The sequence below is a fragment of the Sciurus vulgaris genome (assembly GCF_902686455.1).
Source record: "Sciurus vulgaris genome assembly, chromosome: 8".
Taxonomy (NCBI): domain Eukaryota; kingdom Metazoa; phylum Chordata; class Mammalia; order Rodentia; family Sciuridae; genus Sciurus; species Sciurus vulgaris.
The window spans coordinates 71,864,286-71,886,758 of NC_136468.1; positions in this window are offsets into that span (position 1 = coordinate 71,864,286).

The following is a 22,473-nucleotide window of genomic DNA, read 5'->3' on the forward strand; positions in this document are numbered from 1 at the left end:
AACTGTTTTTTTTTTTTTTTTTTTTTTTTTAATCAAGTCCTGTTATTTGCTCTTGCCTTTTGGTAGCATAAATAGAACTATGATCTCAAGAGAGATAACTTTGTGTGTGTGTGTGTGTGGTACCAGGGATTGAACCCAGGGGCACTTAACCACTGAGCCACATCCCCAGGTCTTTTAAATATTTTATTTAGAGACAGGATTGCACTAAGTTGCATAGAACTTCACTAGGTTGCTGAGGCTGGCTTTGAACTCGAGATCCTCCTGCCTTAGCCTCCCAAACCACTGGGATTACAGACCTCAAACTACTGGGATTACAGGTATGTGCCACCTTGCCTGAGCAAGAAAGATAATCTTCAAGTCTCTAAAGAATTTTTATCAGGCCCTTGAATTAGCTGTAATATACCAAAACTATAAACATTTACCTGTATTATTGATTCATAAAATCTATTCTTAGAGTTTCTTTTTTCAAATTAGTCAATCACCTGATAAATCATCTATAAAAGTGAACCAGAACGTGATATATTCCATGCTTTTATAATTATGTCAAAATGGATTCTACTGCCACGTATAACTAAAAAGAACTAATAAAAGAGATAATGAAGAAAAGTAAAGTATAATTACTAGGAAAATATTCACAATGCCACTTGTGTTCTTTGAGACCATACTCAGTATTTTTAAATCCACATTGAAAGCACATGAAAGAGAATACAGAAAGAAAAAGAAGATGGAGGAAGATCTTATAGACCAGGGATGGCTTATTCAGTACAGGGGAGGCACATCTTCAGGGGTAAAATGGCAGTTGGCCACCTTGAGGCTCAGGGTTGATAGGGCCTCAGCAGATTTAGGTTACGGGAGGAGTTTTAGTGGCAGGTTCCTTTAGGGTGGGGGTTGGGATGGCCAGCTGGGTAACAATAAGGGAACTTCTCTCCCTGGGGCTTCTTGTCCCTATCCTTCATTCCAGACTCTGAAAGGGGCATAATGAATTGGGGCGACGTCATCACACATAACTCCAAAAAATTTCAGATTCTATAAACTCTGTGATACTAAATTGAATACAGTATTTTTTTCTCTTTAGTTTTTCACATCTCATGTAGCTGGATTCAGAGAGCAATCGGTAAATTATTGGTCTAAAGGCAGAGAACTTCATAAGTCATTTGAGCATTCCTCAGTTTGCAGCATCCAAAGTTTGCAAGCATCTCACTTTCTAAAAAATTTAGCAGAATACAAATATATTTCTTCACAAATTTACTTTCATATTGCTGCAACAAGCCCAACTACTGTCATATGTTAGTCTTATCATCATTCAGTCAAGTACTAGACAGCATTCTCCTCTCATCCACCATAGACAAAAGAATGAACGACTGTGTTTATCTGAACTTACCAGTGGAACTTCAGATGTCATTTCTCTTTTTGCAGTCTGTTCCCTAGAAAAAAACCACATAAACAATTTTAGAAAATTTTAAATTTAGGTGCTTATTGTTCAGAATTTCTTTTACAAAGAAATTGTTAAGATAGGAAATACAGCTATTACTAGAATGGAGCCATTCAAAATGCCAAAGAAATGGTAAATATACTAGATAGTTAAAAATGTGTATGTTCATTTAATTGATAGTACATTGTATATTACAGAGTTGGTCAAAGGCAAAAATGAGGTCAATGACTTAACCCAAAATACAATTTTATTCTGTATTTTCAAATCTCTAATTTCTCACTCAATAAAAATTATCTAATATTTACATAATATATTCCTCATTGAAGAGAAAAACACAGAAACATAGTTTTTACTTGACCAATAGAACTATAATAAGTTATGAATCACTCTGATTCAACAGGGTGATATAATTGACCATGGTTATAATGTTGATTTAATGGAGATCATTTCTGGAAAACCCTTATTAATTAGAAACAAAGTAAATTGAATCTCTAATTAAATGAAGAAATATTTTAGGCCCTCCTTTAATCATGTTAGGAGAAAAGAACAAAACCCCAATATTTCTTAACAAACCAGAATTGGAAATTTTGCAAGAAAAATGCGTCAAGAATATTTTACCCTATGTCAATTTTTGGTATGGTCATTTCTAAAATGAGAACTTTAAGAAAAGAATGACAACACTTAAAGGAGAAAACTAATGTTCACCAATTGCTCACCAGGCTGTACTTTGGTATTAAATGCTTTCTATGTATTACCTGATGATATACAAGAAAAAACTATAGAATGCCAAGGGAAATTAAGCAACTTGTCCAAGGCTGGCAGTTGGTAAATATTGAACTGGAATTGTCATACAATACTATAAGCTCAAAAAATGTCATAATCTTTATGATACACATATCAAGAAAAAAATTGGAGTCAGTTTAGATATATTTTAATCAGGGACAATTTCCATGCCAAATGAGCAATTAAACACAAGAGCATTTTACCAGAACAAGATGACTAAGTGTGTTTTCTTATTTTCTGTCTTCATGTTCAAAGTCAAGTCTTCTAATGGTGCTGGTAACTGGTGTGAGCATGACTTAGAATTCTAATGAACAGCACCGATTGCCAGAGTCCTTTCTTGGAGGTTTATATCCGTAACAACTACTAATGGAACTTTAAAAGTGATCATCCAGCACCACAAAGAAATTACCAAAATAAAGTCTATTGTCCCTGAATGAATACTATTCTGTGTTATGTCTGACACCTATAATATGAAGGGAAATGATCAAACTGAAAATAAAGTATATCATCAGTATTTAAGTACACAAATCTATTTAAAGACATTCAGTTTGATCAGACCACCACATTCTACAAACAAAAGTACAGTTTTTATATTGTCCATATAAAATGACCTTTTAGAAATTAATTTGAGACTTCTGGTGTAGGAAAGATTCCATAGATACATTTTTCTCATCTTCTCTCTGCTATGCACAACTGTAAACTCTAGAAATAGTGGAGAGAAAAATCAAGGCAGAACCCTGAAATTTGGTAAGAAAGAGATGATCTTATTTGGGAGGCCAGGACTGGAGAAACAGCATAGCATCAGGGTGTCATGTATCCCACCACACAGCAGAGGATGCCCACCCCTAACTGCACTTCCTGACCCCTGTTGATCCACAGGGAACAGCCCAGTAGTCTCATTCCTCCTACTGGATAAAGGGGAGTCCCCCTTACAACATCAGAAGAACCTGACACCGATATTAAGGGAAAGTCATTAGAAGTCCTACCTATAAGAAGCAGTCAAGTATCCCCACTAGGCCTGAGACTGAGGAATACTGAGACAGGATGAACCAGCCAGAAGGATTCAGTTATAGCAAATAACTCAGCCCAGATGGTCTTTGTTCAAAAGACTCTTATAGCCTGTCATGGACAGTGAAGTGGAGATGAGAGGATGAAACTGGTAGAAAGGACAGCACCATAATGAACAGCCTGGTTTGGGAAACTTCATTTTCCCCACAGGTCAAAATCTCTCCTCCTCTATCAGACAACACCCAGTTGGAATTGTAGAACTCATCAAGGCTAGTGGCTTAGTCTGGGAAGGAACTTTGTCTTTCTGGGTTAGAGGTTGACCTATGCTCCTCAGAGAAACCAGAGCAATCAGTGGACACAAGTAAAAGAGATTCTACCATATCCTTCACTCTTGGAGAACTATCTAACTACCAGGATTGGGGAAGTGCACTGCCTATACACATACACAAACAGTTCAGCCAGCATTAGCAGGGACCAGAAGAAACTGACACAGCACAAGATAAATGAAGAAAACCCAAATAAGACAACAAAGCTCTATAAATTAAACTGCTACTGGAACCATAGTCCGTAAGGGAAGGCAAATCTGCATGATAAACCAAAACAAAGTGACTGCCTACTAAAATAAAAGACTTAAATAGAACCCACAGTCTCCTAACACAATAGACAAATCAAACAAGATTATATATATATATATATATTTATAAAATCATTCATCACAGTAAAAGTGTGGTTTATATTTTCTACATAGGAAATGTTTTGGCAATTTATGCTTTATATAAGAGCTAAAAACTCACAACTTGAATGGTAAAAAATAATTACTTGGTATCAACACTGATAAGAATCAGATGTTGGAATTATCTGACAATAAAAATGTTAAAAAAATCAACCATGAATCCAGGCACAGCCCGGTGCTGCTGCACAAGCCTTCTGCACCCGGGAGTCCTGGCCCATAGAACCAGACCAAGCACAGCCCAGCACCAAACCGCGGTCCAGTGCCCATGCTACCATAGACCATCTGTCAACAAGTGGAGGCGCCTCTGCCCACTAGCGGGATTATATCCCATGTGGAGGCTACCATACCTAGAAGGGCAGCACCCTTCTTCGGTCACTGCATTATCAAAGTCCTCCCAGGGATCAGGCTACTGAAGATTAGGAGGTTTGAACAGTACTGTATGGTTTTATTGAGGACTATTTTTATTAGTAGTAATATTAAGATTATTCCTATTATACCTACTATTATTCCTACTTTTCTTTTATTAATATTTTTCTCATCCTCTCTATTTTCCTCTTATTCATCTGTCTCTTTGGAGACTCTTTCTCCCTTTTCACATGTTAACAAACAATTTATTTTAATTCTGCTTTCACTATTCCTATGACATAATACCTCTATAGACACACTTCTTAGCTCCTTAACATTATATCCTACACCCCGCCCCATCCTATTTGTCCACCATAAGAAATCATGGTCCTTGTTGCAAACCTGCTGGCTAAGCTGTAGATAATAATCAAACTCATAATCTCTGTTTATTAAGGCAATATGGTTAATATCTTAATAGTGACTATTTGAGTTAAGGATGCATATTGTTTGCATGGTGTGCTGCTGATATTGATCTCTCACTTCAAGGTATAGTATTGGAAACCTGAAGGGACACTATAAGTTTATAGGGGGGAAACTGCAATACCTCATATTAACTCCTGGAGGAGAAGCTAAATGAACAATATGAGAAAACAAGGGCAGAAAGTGTCCCAAACAAACCTAGATGCTACAGCAATAAAATCCAATGACAGCATGGCAGAAGAAATGTCAGAAAAGAAGTTCAGAATGTACATAATTAAAATGATCAGAGAAGCAAAAATGTGATAAAAGAGCAAATGCAGGCATTGAATGATTGCACCAATGATCAATTAAAAAAACAAATGCAGGAAGCAAAAGATCATATTAGTAAACAGAGAGATATACTGAAAAAAAAAAAAAAACAAACAGAAATCCTTGAAATGAAGGAAACAATAAACCAAATCAAAAACTCAATAGAAAGCACAACCATAGGCTAGATCACTTGGAAAACAGAACTCAGACATTGAAGACAAAAAATTAATCTTGAAAACAAAGTTGATCAAACAGAGAAGATGGTAAGAAATCATGAACAGAAAATCCAAGAATTATGGAATACCATGAAAAGATCAAATTTAAGAATTATTGGGATTGAGGAAGGCACAGAGAAACAAACCAAAGGAATGAACAATCTATTCAATGAAATTATATCAGAATACTTCCCAAATCTGAAGAAGGAAATGGAAAATCAAATTCAAGAGGCTTACAGGACACCAAATGCATAAAATTACAACAGATCCACACCAAGGCACATTATAATGAAAATATCTAACATACAAAATAAAGATAGAATTTTAAAGGTTGCAAGAAAGTATCAGATTACATATAGGGGGAAATCAATATAGACATTAGCAGATTTCTCAGCCCAGACCATGAAAACTAGAAGGACCTGGTACAACCTATTTCAAGCTATGAAAGAAAATGAGTGCCAGACAAGAATCTTATACCCAGCAAAACTTACTTTCAGATTTAACAATGAAATAAAACCCTTCCATGATAAAAAAAAGCTAAAGGAACTTACAAATAGAAAGCTGGCACTACAGAACATTCTCAGCAAAATATTCCAAGAGGAAGAAATGAACAACGACAATGTAAGTCAGCATAGGGAGGAACTACCCTAAAGGAATAGCTAAATAATGGAGAAACCGAGTCAAGTTAAAATTCAAAAATAAGCCAAAATGACCAGAAATACAAATCATATCTCAATAATAATCCTGAATGTTAATGACTTGAAATCATCAATCAAAAGACAAAGAGTGGCAGATTGGACTAAAAAGAAAGACCCAACAATTTGCTGCTTTCAAGAGACTCATTTCATAAAAAAGATACAGACTAAAGGTGAAAGGATGGGAAAAAACATACCATGCACACGGACTCAATAAAAAAGCAGGGATATCTATCCTTATATCAGATAAAGTAGACTTCTAGACAAAATTAGTTAGAAGGGATAAAGAAGGACATTGCATACTCCTTAAGGGAAGCATAAATCAGCAAGACATAATGATCATAAATATTAATACCCCAAACAGTGGCTCATCCATGTATATCAAACAAGTCCTTCTCAATTCCAGGAACCAAATAGACCACAGCACAATAATATGAGGTGACTTTAACACACCTCTCTCACCACTGGACAGATATCCCAAACAAAAATTGAACAAAGAAAGCATAGATCTCAATAATGCAATCGATAATTTTGACTTAACAGACATATATAGAATATTCCACCTGTCAATGAGCAAATACACTTTCTTCTCAGCAGCTCATGGATCCTTCCCAAAATAGACCATATGTTATGCCACAAAACTACTGTTAGCAAATACAAAAAGATAGAGGTACTACCTTGTATTCTATTAGATCATAATGGAATGATATTAGAAATCAATGACAAAATTAAAAACAAAACTACTCCAGCACCTGGAGATTGAATAATATGGTACTAAATGATGCATGGATAACAGAAGACACCAGGGGGGAAATTAAAAAAAATTCTTAGAGGTAAATGAGAAAAAGAAATATAATATATCAAAATCTCTGGGTTACCATGAAAACAGTACTAAGAGGAAATTTCATTGTATGAAGTGCATTCATACACAATGTCAACAAATAAATGACCTAACATTACAGCTCAAAACCATAGAAAAAGTAAAACAGATCAACACCAAAAGTAGTAGAAGTCAGAAAATAGTTCAAATAGAATTGAAATCAATGAAATTGAAATAAAAGAAACAATTCAGAAAATTGACACAATAAAAAGTTGGTTCTTTAAAATAATAAAAAAAAATTGATAAACCCTTAGCCACACTAACAAAGAGAAGGAGAGACAAAACTCAAATTACTAAAATTTGGGATGAAAAAGGAAATATCAGGACAGGCACTATTGAAATACAAAACATAATTAAAAGCTATTTTGAAAATCTACACTTCCACAAAACAGAAAATCTTGAAGATATCAACAAGTTTCTAGAGACATATGATCCACCCATTCTGAATCAGGAGGACATACACAGTTTAAGTACATCAATTTCAAGCAATAAAAGATTTCAAGATGTCATCAAAATCCTACCAACAAAGAAAGTTCTGGGATCAGACAGATTCGCAGCCAAGTTCTATAAGACTTTTAAAAAAGAGCTCATTCTAATACTCCTCAAAGTATTCCACAAAATAGAAGAGTTGGGGACCCTTCCAAACTCATTTTATAAAGCTAATATCCCCACTTATATTCAACAACATCCTTTAAAAAAAAAAAAGAAAAGAAAAAGTTAAGCTTACCTAAAATTAAATAAAAAAAAAAAATTAATCACCAACTTACTTAAGTTTTAGGTAGTAGGATAGGATAAAATAATCAACCAATGGCTGATTAAATAGGTTAAATATATTTGGGGACAGAAACAACATTGAAAAAAAAAAAAAAAAACATCCTTTAAACGCTAGTCAGAGTAATTAGCCAGATCAAGGAAATTAAAGGAATAAATATGAATAGGAAAAGAAGAACTCAAAAACACATCAAGTAACAAAAATTGCAGACCAATATCCCTCATGAACATAGATGCAAAAATTGTTAATAAAATTTTAACAAATTGCATACAAAAGTATATTAAAAAGATAGTGCACCATGATCAAGTGGGTTTCATCCCAGGGATGCAAGGTTGGTTCAACATCCAGAAATCAAAAAATGTAATTCACCACATCAACAGACTTAAAATTGAGAATCATATGATTATTTCAATAGATGAAGAAAAAGCATTTGATAAAATACAGCACTCCTTCATGCTCAAAACACTAGAAAAAATAGGGATTGTAGGAACATTACTCAATATTGTACAGGTCATCTATGCTAAGCCAATGACCAACATCATTCTAAATGGAGAAAAACTGAAAGCATTCCCTCTAAAACTTGGAACAGGGCAGAGATGCCCTCTTTCACTGCTTCTATTCAACAACATCCTTGAAACTCTAGTCAGAGTAATTAGCAGGACTGAAGAAATTAAAGGAATATGAATAGGAAAAGAAAAACTCATACTATCCCTGTTTGTCAATGATATGATTCTACATTTAAAGGAGCCAAAAAATTCCACAAGAAAACTTCTAGAAGTCATAAATGAATTTGATAAAGTAGCAGGATATAAAATCAATGCTTATAAGTCTAATTCACTTTTATTCATATGTGATGAATCCTCTGAAAGAGAAATTAGGATGACTACCCCATTCACAACTCAAAAAAAAAAAAAAATTGGGAATCAATCTAACAAAAGAAGTGAAAGACCTCTACAATGAGAATTACAGAACTCTAAAGAAAGAAATTAGAGAAAACCTTAGAAGATGGAAAGATCTCCCATGTTCTTGGATAGGCAGAATTAATATTGTCAAAATGGTCACACTACCAAAAATGCTATACAAATTCAATGCAATTCCAATTAAAATCCCAATGAAGTACCTCATTGAAATAGAGCAAGCCATCATGAAATTCATTTGGAAGACTAAGAGACCCAGAATAGCTAAAGCAATTCTTAGCAGGAAGAGTGAAGCAGCGGGTATTGCAATACCAGAACTTCAACTATACTACAGAGCAATAGTAACAAAAATGGCATGGTATTGGCACCAAAATAGACAGGTAGATCAATGATACAGAATAGAATACACAGAGACAAACTCACATAAATTTGGTTTTCTCATACCAGGCAAAGGTACCAAAAACATAAAACGGAAAAAAGATAGCCTCTTCAACAAGTGGTGCTAGGAAAACTGGAAATCCATATGCAGCAAAATGAAACTAAACCCCTCTCACCCTGCACAAACCTCAACTCAAAATGAATCAAGGGCCTAGGAATTAGGCCAGAGACCCTGCACCTCATAGAAGAAAAAGTAGGTCCAAACCTTCATCTTTTTGGCTTAGGAACAGACTTCCTTAACATGAGTCCCAAAGCACAAGATATAAAAGCAAGAATCAATAATTGGGATAAACTCAAACTAAAAAGGTTTTCCTCAGCAAAGGAAACAATCGACAATGTGAAGAGAGAGCCCACAGAGTGGGAGAAAAGCTTTGTCACACACACTTTAGACAGCACACTAATCTCTAGAATCTATAAAGGACTCAAAAAACTTTATGCCAAGAATATAAATAACCCAATCAACAAATGGACTAAGGAAATGAACAGACATTTCACAGAAGAGATCTACAAGCAATTAACAGATATATGAAAAAATGTTCAACATCTCTAGTAGTAAGAAAAATGCAAATCAAAATGACCCTAAGATTTCATCTCACCCCAATTAGAATGGCGATCATCAAGAATACAAGCAACAATAGGTGTTGGTGAGGATGTGGGGAAAAAGGTACACTCACACATTGCTGGTGGGGCTGCAAATTAGTGCAGCTGCTCTGGAAAACAGTTTTCTAAGATTCCTTAGAAAACTTGGAATGGAACCACCATTTGACCCAGCTATCCCACTCCTTGACCTATACCCAAAGTACTTAAAATCAGCATACTACAGAGATACAGCCACATCAATGTTCATAGCTGCTCAATTCACTATAGCTTAATTGTGGAACCAACCTAAATGCCCCTCAACTGATGAATGAATAAAGAGGCTGTGGTATATATACACAATGGAATATTACTTAGCCATAAAGAATAATAAAATTATGGCATTTGCTGGTGAATGGATGGAGTTGGAGAATATCATGCTAAGTGAGATAAGCCAACCCCAAAAAACCAATGGCCAAATGATCTCTCTGATAAGTAGATGATGATACATAATGGGGAATGGGAAGGAGGCAAGAATGGAGGAAGGATGGGTTGTTTAGAGGAAAAATGGGGAGGGGTAGGGGGAAAGGAAAACATAACAGAATGAGACATACATCATTACCCTATGTACATGTATGATTACACAGAGGTGTGAATCTACTTCATTTACAACCAGAGAAACAATAGTTTTACCCCATTTGTGCACAATGACTCAAAATAAATAAATTTAAAAAAGAATCAACTGCAAATTCCCTTCAATCAAGTGAAAAATAAAATAGAAAATCTCAGTTAAATAAATGGTGTTTGAAGTAAAAATTGAGAGTTTAGTACTGAAATATATAGTAACAAATTTAAAAACTTTTAGATAGTCGAGCACAATGAAACACATTGATAATCCCAGAGACTCTGGAGGCTGAGAAAAGAGGTTTGCAAGTTTGAGGTTAGTCTCAGCAATTTAGTGAGACTCTAAGCAACTTGGTGAGACCCTGGTTAAAAAAAAAAAGAAAAGAAAAAGAAAAAGAAAACAGAAAAAAAAAAAAGGCAGGTTTGGTTATAGCTCAGTAGGAAAGTATTCCTAAGATCAAGCCCAGAACCAAAGGAAAGGGGGGGGGGGGGTTGTATGTACTTAATAATAAGAATAGAAGTAATGAACTTGAGGACAGAACAATACATTTAATGCGTCTGAACAGCTACAAATAGAAAGAAAATTTAAATACAGAGGTTTTGAAATTTGTCAGACTTTATTATCATCAGGAATCTAGAAAGAAAGGAGAACTAAAATGGACCTGAATGTGTATGAGAAGAAATAATGACTGGAAAGTTTCTAAATTTGGTGAAAGCCACAAACCAAGAAACTGAGCATACTCGAGCAGGATAATCTCATATGAAAAGACCCATCTTGCCCAGGCAGCCCTGAGCACTCCGGTGGTGGGCTCCTCCCACAGGGCCAGATACTCCAGCTTCTCGGAACAGGCCCCCCAGTGACAGCCTTTCTGCACAGAACCAGCTCCAAGTCCCTGAGCCAGTGCGCAGCAAGCTCCAGCCCTCCCACCGGTTGCTTCAGAGACCAGGACAGGACAGCCAGGGACTTCCCCAAGTAGCCCGGTGTCCTCCAGCGGGAAGTGCCTTTCCAGGCTAGCTTCTCGGAGCAGACCACCCAGTGAGAACCTTTCTACACAGAGCCAGCCACAAGTCCCCAAGCCAGCGGAGACCTCCGACCCGCAAGCAGCCTCTGGAACCAGGGCAGGGCAGCCAGAGACCTCTCCAGGCGCCCTGCCCCTCTCCAGCTGCAGGCTTTTTCCACAGGGCAATCCAAGATGGCGGACTAGAGGGTGACTGCATCTCCAGTTGCTCCAGAACCCAGGATTCAAGAAGCGGAGGCATTGAGAGATTCAGACTAAAATAGAATGACGGGGGAGTCTCTCCCACCCGGTGAAGCGCGGACCAGGCGGCAGGCCCGGATTCGGCGGCTTATTAGAGTAGGGTAGGGCAGCTAGAGCATTCTCCAGGCAGCCCTGGGCAGTCCAGTGGTGGGCTCCTCCCACACAGCCAGCTTCTAGGAGCAGGACCCCCAGTGAGAAACTTTTCACACAGAGCCAGCTCCAAGCCCTGGAACCAGTATCAGGCTAGGGGCAGCATTCTTCCGAAGCACTGCATTATCAAGTTACTCCAAGACTTCAGGCTACTGAAGGCTGGGAGGTGATACACTGGAAATATACAGGGACACTGTAAGCCAATAGAGGAAATCTGCAATATCACAGAGTCCCACTGACATCTGACCCATATTAGAAAACAAGGGAAGAAAATGTCCCAAACAAACCTAGATACTATATCAATAAAACCCAATGACAGCACAGCAGAAGAAATGTCCGAAAGGGAGTTCAGAATGTACATAATTAAAACAATGAATGAAACTAAACCCCTATCTCTTACCCTGCACAAAACTCAACTCAAAATGGATTAAGGACCTCAGAATCAGACCAGAGACCCTGCATCTTATAGAAGAAAAAGTAGGTCCAATACTTCAACATGTCGGCCCAGGATCAGACTTCCTTAACAGGACTCTGATAGCACAAGAAATAAAAGCAAGAATCAACAACTGGGATAGATTCAACTAAAAAGCTTTCTCTCAGCAAAGGAAACTATCAGTAATGTGAAGAGAGAGCCTACAGAGTGGGAGAAGATCTTTGGGACTCATACTTCAGATAGAGCGCTAATTTCCAGAATCTATAAAGAACTCAAGAAACTCTACAGCAGAATACAAATAATCCAATCAACAAATGGGCTAAGGAAATGAACAGACACTTCACAGAAGAAGATGTACAAGCAATCAACAGATATATGAAAAAATGTTCAACATCTCTAGTAATAAGAGAAATGCAAATCAAAACTACCCTAAGATTTCATCTCACCCCAATTAGAATGGCGATTATCAAGAACACAAGCAACAATAGGTGTTGGCGAGGATGTGGGGAAAAAGGTACACTCATACATTGCTGGTGGGGTTGCAAATTAGTGCATCTACTCTTGAAAGCAGTATGGAGACAGCTTGGAATGGAGCCACCATTTGATCCAGCTATCCCACTCCTTGGCCTATACCCAAAGGACTTAAAATCAGCATACTACAGAGATACAGCCACATCAATGTTCATAGCTGCTCAATTCACCATAGCCAGATTGTGGAACCAACCTAGATGCCCTTCAGTTGATGAATGGATAAAGAAACTGTGGCATATATATACAATGGAATATTACTCTGCCATGAAGAATGATAAAATTATGGCATTTGCAGGCAAATGGATGAAATTGGAGGATATCATGCTAAGTGAAATAAACCAGTCTCAAAAAGTAAAGGAAGAATGATCTCGCTGATGAGCGGATGAGGACATATAATGGGGGTAGGAGAGGTTAGCATTAGGGTTAGGGTTAGTTTTAAGGTTAGGGATAAGGAGGGTGGTAAGAATGGAGGAAGGAAGGACTGTATAAAGGGAAAAGAGGGGTGGGAGGGGTGGGGGAGAAGGGAAAAAAATAACAGAATGAATCAAACAACATTACCCTATGTAAATTTATGATTTTTAATAAAACAAAATAATGATAAAAAAAAGAAAAGACCCATCTTTGTTAAACTATTGATAAGTAAAGTAATAGTATTTTCTGCAAGGATTCAGTTTAATAGGGACACTTACTGCTGGTGAGAAGGAAAAATACTACAGACATTTTGGAAGACAGTTGGCAGTGTGTTACAAAACCAAATGTACTGTTACCATATGCTGTAGAAACTATTCTTCCAGTTTTTACCTCATTGATTATAAAGCTTATGTCCACACAAAAATCCATGCACAGATGTTTCTAGAAGCTTTATTTATAGTCACCAAAATACTAGAAACAATGAAGTTACCCTTCAATAACTGAATGGAAAAACTAGGTATATCTACACACTGGAACATTACTGAGTGATAAAAAGAAATGAGCCCAGCAAAGCTATGAAGAGGCATGAATGGATCTTAAATGCATATTTCCCAATGAAGAAAGTCAGATTGAAAATACTGTATAATGTATGATTCCCATTACATCACATTCTGGGATAGATGAAAACATAGAGGCAATTAGCTCAGTAGTTCCCAAGAACCCAAGGGATAGAAGGAAGGTTAACTAGAGAAAAACAGAAAATTTTAGGGCAGTAAAATTATTCTTCATGTTACCATTATAGTTTTTACTTGACACTGTATATCTGTCAAAATCCATAACACTTCAGAGCACAGAGTGAAACTCAGTGTAAGATACTTTTGTTTTGTTTTATTTTGTTTTGTTTTGAAAGCATTTAAGTGGTTGATAAGAATCCCAAGAAAGAATGAGAAAGTGACCAAGAAATATAAGTCTGTTACAAATAATACAACTGAAGAAGGTAAGATAAAAGTGTTTACCTAAGTAATTTTGGAACTGAGTGGAGTCAGTAAGACTAAAGACAAAAGGAATAACACAGAGGCATGATTGTTCTTGATAAAATTGATACACATAGGTAGGTACACCTAAAAATCCTAGAGCACCAAAGAACTTGATAAAGTTTTCTCTAACAGGAATATACAATTAAATTTTTAATATTGTTCTGGGCTCAATGTATCCCCCTATGTAAATTCATATGTTGAAGAGAGCTCTCAGAAGCATGAGTTCACTTAGGAACAATCATATAAATGTGAAGAACACAGCAACAAGGTGGCCACCTGCAAGACAAGGAGAGAAGACATAGGAGAAACCAAACATGTGAACAGCTGGATCTTGGACTTCAAGCCTCCAGAACTGTGAGAAAATAAATTTCTGATGTATGAGTTATTCAGTTTGTGGACTTTTGTTATAGCAACTCTAGCAAACTAATACCACTAGAAGTCTCATATCCAGAATGAATAAGATATTGGGAACTGTTATGTGAGCTCATGCCTCTGATGTCTCTCTCTGATATCTAAATCTGTTTTTGTCAGGTTACCAGTCAGATTGGATTTTGGCAACCCAAAAGCCTCATTTTAATTTAACTTCCTCTTTAAAGGCCTTTTCTTCAAATACAGTCATTTTCTGTATGGAGAGTTAGGGCTTTAACATATGAATTTGGGTAAGGGGACATAGTCAATGGGGGAAGCTAATAATGAGATATGTGGAAATTTCCTCCGTAATTTTTTACAAATCTAAAACTGCTGCAAAATATAGTTTAAAAATGTAAAGACAATGAAAAATTTTGAAAGCAACCTCAGAGAGACAATGCCATACCTGCACTATCAAGATCAGAAGAAATAAGCAGAATATTTTTCAGGTGTTAAAAGTAGACACTTTTTCAGGCATGTTTTCTAAATCCAGCAAAATTCCCCCTTCAAGAACAAACATGAGCCTATAAACCTAGTGACTTGGGAGGCTGAGGCAGGAAGATCACAAATTCATGACCAGTCTTAGCAACATAGCAAGGCCCTAAGTAACTTAGTAAGACCCTGTCTCAAAATAAGAAAAATAAACTGGACTGGGGATGGATGTATCTCAGTAGTAAAGTGCCTCAGGGTTCAATTTATGGTACTAAAATTAAAAAAAAAAAAAAACAAGGAAGAACAAAACATTGCAAATAAAAACTAATTTGTCTTATCTTTCAATATTAACTAAAGGATGTTCTTCAGTCAGTAAGGAAAGCAATGATAAAAGAAATAATCTTGAAACATCACGAAGGAATAATAGTAATAGAGAAAATATGGGCACATACAATAGACCTTTTCCTTGTGGTTTTGTAAGTTATATTTCAAGAACAAAACAAAATTTTTCACAGTACCTATTATGGACTTCCATTCATAATTCATAGGTTGAAGTTGGAACCCCTACTATTTCAGATTGTGACCTTGTTTGGAAATATGGTCATTTCAGATATAAATAAATTAAGATAGATTCAATGGAGTGAGATGGGTCCTCAATCCAAAATTTCTGGTTTCCCTTTAAAAAGGTGAAATCTGCACAAACACACAAACAGAACACCATTGGAACAGTGGAGTTGGGGACTGGGGAGGTATACCGATAAGTCATAGAACACTAAAGATTGCTAGCGAACCACCAGCAGATGAAACAGAAATACTGACTAGATGATGCCTCTAAGCTCTCTCAGTAGTTACCCTGCCAAACCTTAATATTGGGCTTCTCACCTTCAGAACTATGAGACTATTTATTTATTTGTTTTAACTTAAGACAGTCAGTTTGTGTGCTCTGTTAAGTCTGCTCTTCCAAAGTAATACACCACTTGCTGCTCATGGCAATGATATTTTAAGGTTGAGAATATAAGAGGACCTAAGGGAAAGTGAGTGACCTCTGCTCTTCATTCGAGGTGGCAAGATGTTGACCACTAAATTCAAATATGTGCATTGGAATAACCAGAACAATGACTAAAAATATTATAGAAAAAGATACACTCAAAATTCTATTAATAATCAAGATGGAATCCTAAGAAATGATTAAATAACCCACAGGTAGGTGAGAGAAGAAAAAATAGAAACAAAAAGAAACAAATAGAAAACAATAAAGTGGTAGATTTGATTACAAACATATCAACAATGATCCTAAATGGTCTTATAAACATCATTTTAAAAATAAGAGATTGGTATGCAATGAAGAAACATGATCAAGCTATATGCATCTTTAAAAATACTTCACATCTGATGACATACGTTTGAAAAGAAAAACTATGAGAAGTCACATTGGACTCCAAATAAACAAAATCACAATAGATCATATTTTATGAACTTGTTTTATCTGTTTAGAAAGGCAAGAAGTAGCTTCCAGAGAAGAGTAACCTAAAAGCACCAAGGATTTAGGCTTCTTAGGTCACAGGAGGATCGTTTTCTGGACCTGGATATTTGAACACACGTATAAATCCATAAGAAGACCATTAGTCTTACAATACCATACCAGGAAATTCCTTGGATATAAATGGAGAAAATGAGTGTGTTGTCTTCTAAGACAAAAAAGTAACGGAGTAGAATTTGTCATCCACCAGAATAATATGAGGTGAAAGATTATTAATAATATTAATATTATTAATTATTAATATTTCAAGACCACTCTCAAAGTTTTAGAAATAGGAAAAATTATTAATTATTTAATTAATATTAAATTAGTTATTTAATATTAATTAAATAATTAATCAATAATTGATTAATATTTTAGAAATAGGAAAGATTATAAGCCATCAGCTACTTGTTCTGTTTAAGTTTCTAGTAGTTACAGATGGCTGTGACATTATTCAGGTTAAGAAGTAGGCTACAGAATACCCCACAAATTGCCCAGGAGTTTGAAGTTAGTGCCAACAAAAAAATTGCAAAATATTCTGTGGACTGTGCAGGTCCACATGACTTAGCTGGGACAGAATCTCTTGAATTAGACACAGAGAATGGTAGTAACGTATGAAATGCGTGCGTGCGTGTGTGTGTGTGTGTGTGTGTGTGTGTTAGCATGCACATGTGCACCTGTGTGCATAAGGGAATTCTTAGTAGCTCAATATGTGCAGCCCATCAGATGATATAAATTGGAAACAACTGTGTAATCCCATGCCAGGGTACTGTGTGAGAACCAAAGTGAATACCCCTGCTGAAAGAAAAGACCAGCCTGCACTGGTCACAGAATCTGGAAAAGATGTAATAAGAGCTCATACCTTTACTTGCAAGTAGCTCAGGCTCCCAAAAGATGGTCTAGAGATGCAGAAGCAATTATAAAATACTTAATTTTATAAATTTTAATTTTTAAAAAGTATTCCTAGTATTTAATAATAGAATCTATATGTATCTAGTTACTATAAATGCAGATAAGCACACAATACATGCTAATTCCTATTTTAACCCATTTCAGTTTTATAGATATGTTAAAATGGATCAATTGTTATTCTATATTTAAAAAATGCTTTGAATTTCAAAACTCACTTGCAATCTCATTTGAATACAGTTTGATCTTTGTATTTCAATAGCTGATAATATTCTCTAAACATACTTAGAAATATATTCCCTGAGGAAACAGTTGGTAAATATTTGTAAATTAAGTTTTTTCTTTTTATCCTCAAATAGTCACAAGAATGACTGAGAAAAATATTAAAAAGAAAATTGCCTGTATAACAATTAAGGTAGTTTAGAGTCAATATATGACTATTAGTTGTGTTTTGTAGGAAATATTTGAAAAAAATGTATACTATAATTGATTTCTTTTATTTATAAATGAGCTCTAAGCTTATTTGAAAACCTTTAACAAAGTTAATTAAAGTTTGTATGAGTTAATACATTGTCATCTTCCTACATTCTACTTTTCTTTAGAGAATATAATAGATCATTGTGGTAAAGAATAATGCTTACTGATAAAATCTACCTCACATAAACTTAAATATGTAATATAAATAATTTTCTGAATTGACTAATCTCATTTCAGAGTGTTGAGTGATTAGAGTAAGAATAATATATACTACATATTTAAACATAAACTGGGCTTAACTCAGAAGTCTATGTTGCATATTTATTTGAATGTATTTTTTGGTACACATAAAAGCTATTTTTCCCATATTTAAGTAATTTTTTTCTTACAATTTTACTTAAAATAATTCTTAGAATACAGTACGTATTAGCTTTATAAATGAATGTATATTAATATAATTATTAAATAAATTGTATTTATTTATCTTTTGAAATGTCTTCTCGTAGTGCTATAGGAATACATTTCTCCAGGGTTTACCATAGTTCACACCCTGTGAGAATAACTGTTTCACATACATTATTTCTTTTTAAAAAATCAATTCTTTTTCCTGATAAAAAATATATGTATCTGTGGTGTACAACACAAATACCTAACTTTTATGCTAGAATATATATGTCACATATGTTTTGTTGGCTAAATTAAAAGTTATCAAATGAGTTTATAATTTCTTTCTTTTATAGAATATTTTTCTTTTTTTCAAATTTAGGACAGTATAGGGAAAACAGAAAATGGTTTGCACCAATATAGTTATTTCAATATGTTTGAAAATAAAATAAGATGGCCAGGATGACTGAGTAGAGGTACCCTGCTTGTAACAGAGAATAAACAGGCAGACAACGGGAAAATATATTTTGAAGACAGTGAAGGAGAAAGAACAGCAAGGACGTGATGGGAACCATAAACGATATGGAGAACTGGAAAGCCAACCTAGAAAATGAAAAAAAAGCAATTTGTTACTTTAATCCTGGCTCTCTGACTCAGGGGGTACGCCACGCTGCCTTGAAAAAGTAAGTGGGAAAGTGCCAGCAACCCCAATCATAAGTCATGGGCAGGCCCACATGACTTAGCTGGGACAGAATCTCTTGAATTAGACCCAGAGAATGGTAGTAACGTGTGAAATGTTTATGTGTGACTGGCCAGGAAAATTCCATGATCCTTTAAATCCAGTATAGGGAATTAGATGGTCTAAAACCATCTGCTTTGTCCAAAGAAGAAACTTACTTTGTGTCCTCCCCCAACTACCAGAACACAAGCTACTACAACAGTCATGTACCATGGCATCTTGCCTTAAGGACTGGTAGATTCCATACTTCCTAACTGCCCCATAAAATCAGAAACATTGGGCCAGCGAATGTCTCATTGGGTAGAAGACACTTCCCTCTGCATTCTCCATTTTTAGCACCAGTGGCTTCTGTAACTGTAGGCCAAATTCTCTCCGTGCTTATGCCATGGAAATTAGAGAAAGTCTCACCAGCCACAACCTTGATACTATAGCAGCTGTTGTGAAGTCTTAGTTTCACTGATGCCTGTCCATTGGGATATGGGAAAGCTCCCAGACAAGTTCCGCAGCTCCAGAGACATGGCAACCAGTGATTCCAATCTACATTAACACCCGTACCTGCCTAGCAGAAACTAGAAAGGGTCTTATCCCTAACCCAGAGATGTGAGACTGTAGCTACTGGTGCAAAGTCCTGGATTCACTCTTGCCTGTCATTTGAGAGCTGGTAAAGGTCCTAGCTGTGTCCTGTAATTCCAGGGATATACCTACTAGCAGCTCCAATACCTGGCACCACCTGTGTTTACCCAGCAAAAACGAGGTATGTTCTTCCCATCCCTTATCTTGGGAGTACAGTTGCCAAAGCAAAAATCACCATCATTGCCCAGTTTTGTACCTGAAAATCAGAGGATGGTCTCATCCATGTTCTGAGGCTGCAGGACTGTAGCCATCAATGCTAAAAACCCATACTGTCAAGTTTGCCCCACATGACCTAGGGAAATTACTATCCACATCCTGCAGCTTCAGGGTCACAAATACCAAAGTGACAACTCTAACACCACCCACGCTCAATCCACGAGACATAAGGGAGGTCTCTTCCATGTCCTACTTCTCCAAAACTGTGGATATGGTGCCTTATGCAGAAACACTACTTGCACATGTCCTAGAAGACCAAGGGAAGGCATTCTTCACAGCCCATGGACTTGGGACCTCAGGTGACTGCACCGAAAACAATTTTGCTCATCCTCTTGAAACTTGGGGACAATATCATCTGGGTTCCACAGCTATGTAAAAGCAACTAACAGAGGCATAAACCCCAGCACCAACTTCATTCACCTTAATGTCCCCTTTGTGTACCACAATCTTAAACCTGTAGTTACTGTTACCACAGACTCCAGCATAACTTATACTCATCCTTAGGGACCCTGGGAAGGTCTTATCTATCCTGAGGCCCCTGAAATGTGACTGCTGCCACAGACCCAGGCATACCATATATTCATCCAAAGTGTCCTGCAGAAAGCCTTCTTCACCACATGTTGCTTAAGGACTATGGCTGATGATGCCACAACCATTTCTGATACCTGTATTTGAACTTATCAAGTTAGAGACAGTCCCCTTCACATCTGGAATCACCAAAACTATGGGTAGCAATCATCACTAACTCAGGTACTATCAAGACTTAATTCTGTGGCAGCTAAAGACACACACCTTTGGAAACCTGCATACACTGCAGAGTAATAACACTATCTTCACAAATTTCTGAAGCCTAGATGGGTTGAGACACTCATAGAAACTGCTGACATTGACCGAAGCTAAGAAATCAAACAAAGACGCATTTAGGACCCCTTATAATTAAATCCAACACACCTAACCAATTGGCATTCTGTATCCCATTAAAAACAAAAATATTTTCCTATAGAAGCTACTTTGTAAAATTGGAAGAGGTGAATTTTATACAAGATATCAATGTATATTTGCAAGGAAATATGATACTTGTAAAGGAAAAAAATCTGCTTAAATTGATCCCAATTTGAAAGAAATTCATGAAATGCCTGAAAAATAATCAAAATAATGATAATAAGGAAATAAGTCAGATGACAGAGGACACAGGCACAAATTACAAATAAATGAGAAAAACAATTCAGGATAAGATTGAAAACTTCACCCAAGAGATAGATAAAATATGAAAGAGTCACTCAGAAATTTTAGAATTATAAACTTCAATCAGTCAAATATAAAATACAATAGAGAGCTTCTGCAACAGTCTGGAAGGGCAGAAGAAAGAAGTCTCAACTTGAGGGCAGGCTTTTTTAACTAGACCAGTCAGATAAAAAGAATGAAAATGCGTAGAAAACATGGGGCATTATTAAGCAAACAAACTTTCACTTATGGAAATTATAGAGGGTGAACAAAGGGTGGAAAAGACATTGTAAAAACCTATTTTAAGAAATAAAATCCCCAAACTTCCGGAACCTTCAAGAAAATGTAGACAACCAAAACAAAAGTTCAAAATGATCTCATTTACATGCAACCAAAATAGACCTTCACCAAGGTCAAAATGTTAAAATCACAAAACAAAAAAAGAATCCTAAAATCAGCAAGGGAAAACTGTCAGGATAATGCCTGTTAGATTTACACCAGATTTCTCAGAAGAAACTGTATAGACCAAAGGGAATGGCATGATATATGCAAATACTGAAATAATCTTCCAGAAAACACTATTATACTAAGCAAAATTATTCTTCAAAAATGAAGTGATAAACTCATCCTAATGAGCAGAAATAAGCAATTCATCAACACCAGGTGAGACCCCCAAGATACACTTAAAAGAATTCCTACATAGAAACAGAAAGATGATAACTACCACCATGGAAGTACTTAAACACACCAAACTCAATAGAAGAACACAAATGAAAGAAAAAGAAAAGAGAATCAAACCATAGCATGTCGGAAAACTATCAAATCACAAAAATAAAGAGTAAGAGGTTGAAAGGAACAAAAGTTATACAAAACAAGCAAAATATAGTTAACAAAATGACTAGGGTAAGTTCATACCTATTGATAATAACTTTGAATGTAAATGGATTACATTCACTAAAGAAGACACGGACTTTCTAACTGGATACCAAAGTAAGACTCAACTATATACTGCATAAAAGAAACTCACTTAACTTGTAAAGATACTCATAGACTAAAAGTGAAGTGTTGAAAAAATACATATCAGGCAAACAGAAGCCAGAGAAAGCAGGATTAATTATACTTATATTAGATAAAGCAGGCTTTAAATCAAAACATGTAAACATAGAAAAAAAGGTCATTAAATATTATTAAAAAAGATCAATTCAGCAAGAGGTACAACAAATATGAATATATATGCACCCAACATGAGGCTATCCAACATATAGAATAAATATTATTGCATTTATAGGAAGAGATAGATTATAGTACAATAATACTTGGAGATTTCTACATCCACCTTTTCTCAAGGACAGATCATCCAGAGACAAAAAGAAGAAGATCTGCTGTGAACCATACTATGCAGCAAATGGACCTAACAGATATTTACAAAACATTTCATGCAATACCAAGAGAACACACATTCTTCTTATAAGCAGAGGACCATTCTCAAGGATGGATGATA